At 40.4% G+C, this 3783-nt stretch overlaps 1 non-coding gene across 1 annotated transcript; it reads right to left on the bottom strand.

Moving 5' to 3' along the window:
- Positions 1-225: 225 nt before the first annotated feature.
- On the bottom strand, positions 226-370 carry LOC115870249. Its single transcript, XR_004046618.1, has one exon. It is a non-coding gene; the product is annotated as a small nucleolar RNA SNORA48 (small nucleolar RNA).
- Between the last annotated feature and the right edge of the window lie 3413 nt (positions 371-3783).

Genomic DNA, 3783 nt, shown 5'->3' with positions numbered 1-3783 from the left:
TTTTTCACTTGTAGTTGCTGTTGGTTTTGAACTGCTGACCTTGAGGATTACAGTCCAATGTGTAAACACTGAGTCACCAGGGATCTTTATGCCACAGTGCCTAATACTTGATTCCTGTGTATTACATCTGACAAGGTCACATATATGGTTACTATCCACATTGTTTAAAAAAAGGATTTTACAATAAATAAGTCAGTCATTTTTCAAAGTTCTTTTTTTTTTTTTTAATGTGCCTTAGGCATGAAACAGCTCTGGCCACAATCCAGGCATCAAGTTAGGATGAACAAAGGACTTCAAGTTGGCTCTGTCCCTGACTGATATAAGAGCACCACCACCAATCAGGTGTCTCTTTGCCCATTTTTCAAAATTCTATAATGTAATCTCAAGTGCTGTTTCTATCAAGTCCATATTGCCCAACTATGGAATCTTCCTTTCTGTTTCATCTTTTACTTCCAATATATCAGTTATTATCAATGCACCTAGATTGCATGTCCTATCAGTTTCAGACTTTAGGAAAAAAATTTTCAATTTCTTCATTGAATTTAAGATTTGTGCATGAATTTAAATAATATTCACATTTTCTCATCTTCCTTGTAAATGGGTGGATATAATTCTATTACAGATAACATTATACTTCAAGGCAGAGCTTGAAAAATCTTTTTTTATGATGATTACAGTGTCATTTATAGGGACACTAGCTAACACTCTAAAAGGCTAAACTTAAGCTAAGTTATGAGTGTCTGCCAAATTTTCACAAGGAGGACACCAGACAATAGACACTTGTGATGTTGTCCAGTGCTCACAATAACTGAAACCAAATGCCATGATGCTAATACACATAGTTTCAGTTACCCCCACTTACTTAAAGTTGTGTATTAACTGGTATTTTTTTAAAAAGCCCTTGTAGCAACGTCCTCTTTGGATCCTTTCCTGTCCAGACCACTGTCAATGGATGCAATTCTGCTACCCCATTCTGTAAACCCTTGATGTAAATAAAATGCTGTCTCTCATTTTGGCTTCAGGTTAGTTTCAAAGTCTCTCACACTCTATTTACGGGGAGAATATCCCTTTTGAGCCTGAGCCCTAACAATTGGTGATCCAGCCAGGATATCAGAAACCCAGAAGCCACAGAGAAATAGAATTGGTAGGCTTGGGGTGGGGCTCTCCATACTGGAAAATCTCAGGATGGCCTAGGGTCTCCATGTCTGGTATTTTAATTTAGGTATTAGAAAACTGAGAACTGGCATGTAAGTTTGAGGATTTGCTTCAAAATGCTGCAGAATTTCTGGAACTCCTGGATGTAATTGGAATTGATAAGGCCAATAAATATACCTTGGAAGCCAGGACTATTTGTGTGCTGTCTGTGCTGCCATTGAAGCTGAGATGGCTATACAAGAAGGTCCATGAGCTGGGAGAAGAGTAGCATTTAGAAAGAGAAATAGGATTATCCAGGCTAGTGTCACTGAGACATTGGCCACCTGCCCCAAGACATCAGATTCCATTGCAGAAAGCCTTGCATGCTTCTAAGTGATGGTGAAAGGACAGTGCCTTCAACTGCAGCAAGTGTGGGAAATGTTTGTGAAGGCAGACTCTCCTTCCAAATGCTCAGACTTTCTGAAATCCTTTACGAAATCCAAAAAAGGAACAGTAGGGAGAACAAACAGAGATGGCTCCCTTGCAGACCCAGCCGGTTGCAGTGACAAAGTTAAAACAGACCCATCATAACAATTGGATACAAAATTATCTGCACCAGTGTACATCCTCTGGTCTAGGCAAGTTTGTAAGGTAGAATTGGGATTGTGATAGTGGGCAGATGGGTAGGGAGGAAGCATTTAAGAACTAGAGGAAAGTTGTGTGTTTCTTTGATGATAAACTGCACCCTGAGTGACTCATCTCCTCCCTGCTACCCCTCTGCAAAGGGATGTCCAGTTACCTACAGATCAGCCTTGGATCCTCACCCCACTCCCCTCCTTATATGATGATATGAGGTTTTGTTCTTTGGTGCTTGATACCTGATCCCTTCGACACCTTGTGATCACACAGGCTGGTGTGCTCTTCCATGTGGGCTTTGTTGCTTCTGGGCTAGATGGCCGCTTGTTTACCTTCAAGCCTTTAAGACCCTAGACACTGTATCTCTCCACAGACTGGCACCATCAGCTTTCTTCACCACACTTATTTATGCACACATTTGTCTTCAGTGTTTGTATGAGTGTAGAATTACTGAATCCCAAGCACAGTAGAAGGTCATCATGTGGGACTTCAGGGCAGTAGAGCTGGTTGTGCTAGCCACTTTATGCAGGAAAAGGGGTAGGGAGTCTGTTGCCGCTTGGCTTCCCCACCTGTGTGATCCAGGTGGAGGATATTATACTCATAGGGCATGAAATGTCCAAAGTGACCTCTGTCATAAATCCAGCATTGAGACAGAGTCTGTATGCAGAAAGAACAGATAGTATCCCTACTAATTTGGATTGTGGCTGCCTTCCAGGTGGCTTAGCCTAGTGAGAGAGATATTCTGTCTTCCACATTATTCTGGCTAGCTATGAACAAATTATAGGATTTTATTATGGAACTAGGATTGAAACATGTGGTGTACATAGGGAATTATCAGGGCCCTGATAATGAGATATTCATAATGAGAATAGAAGCTGTCTTTCTGCCATCTGCCATCAATCAGTAGTATGGGGACCAGGTATCTATTTTGATCCCAGTATTAAGGCAGTCTATAACAAGAGCTGCTCAAGCTTCAGTCCATCTGGGGAAAATAAAAAAGCTCTTGTGGCTCAGTGTTGATACAACTGGGGGCAAGAAAGACCCAAATAAAAGAAGTAAATTTTAAATCAGAAGGGACCCAGTATGGGTAATCAGGACTTAGTTAGGTGGTATGCAAAATATTCACATTAAGGTTAACACAATGAATCCTTCTATATATATCCATATATATCATATATATATATTCATAACTGTCCTGGTTTTGTTTCTCTAGAGAACACTGCCTAGCACATACCCCATATTGACAACACTGAAATAGTGGCAGGTGGATTACACAGCATGTCTGCTTGTGTCTGACAATTGACTTTATGCCCTGAAGTGCTTGAACACCACCTTTGATGCAGGTCTGGTCATGCAAGTTAGCAACTGAAAACTCTATTATTCATAACCTCTCCCAGCTATATGCTGCTTATAGCATGCCAATAGGGTTGACAGCTACTTAGGAATTCACTTGCCCGGACAAGAGGCACAAATCTAGTTTGACAGTATGGACATAGTTGGGCACTTTCACCTTTCCTACATCCTACCACTGCAGAACTCATTAAATGAATTAATGCAGTCCTGAAGCAGATGCTATGACCATACCAATCATTGCAACAATGAAACAAACCCTGTGACACATCCATGAATACTAATGAAAAGCATGACCCAGTGCCTGTCAATTACTAATACAAGGACCAAAATAGGCCATGAGGATTCAAATATATAACAAGAAATAAAAGAATGTTCTCTGTCTTTATCTGAAAACTGTATACTCTTCTATTGCCATTTTGCCTGGACATATCCTTTGGCAGGACTATTGTCTCCCTCTTATGGAAATGGCAAATCATTCCTCCATGGTTCAATAGTTTGGTCACTTGGGAAAGAGCACTAGAACTAGGGATGAAAGTATTGTCATGGTTATACATAATACCCTAAATATATCTAATTCCTGGGTAAACAAACCCCAAAAGGGTGTTAATCCTAATCCTGTGTATTGTGGTCTCCAAATTAGACTACATTGACCTCTTTTAA

This window comes from Echinops telfairi, unplaced genomic scaffold, assembly GCF_000313985.2.
Source record: "Echinops telfairi isolate 266 unplaced genomic scaffold, ASM31398v2 ScPeMD7_443;HRSCAF=831, whole genome shotgun sequence".
NCBI lineage: Eukaryota > Metazoa > Chordata > Mammalia > Afrosoricida > Tenrecidae > Echinops > Echinops telfairi.
This window is presented reverse-complemented; position numbering and strand designations above follow the sequence as displayed.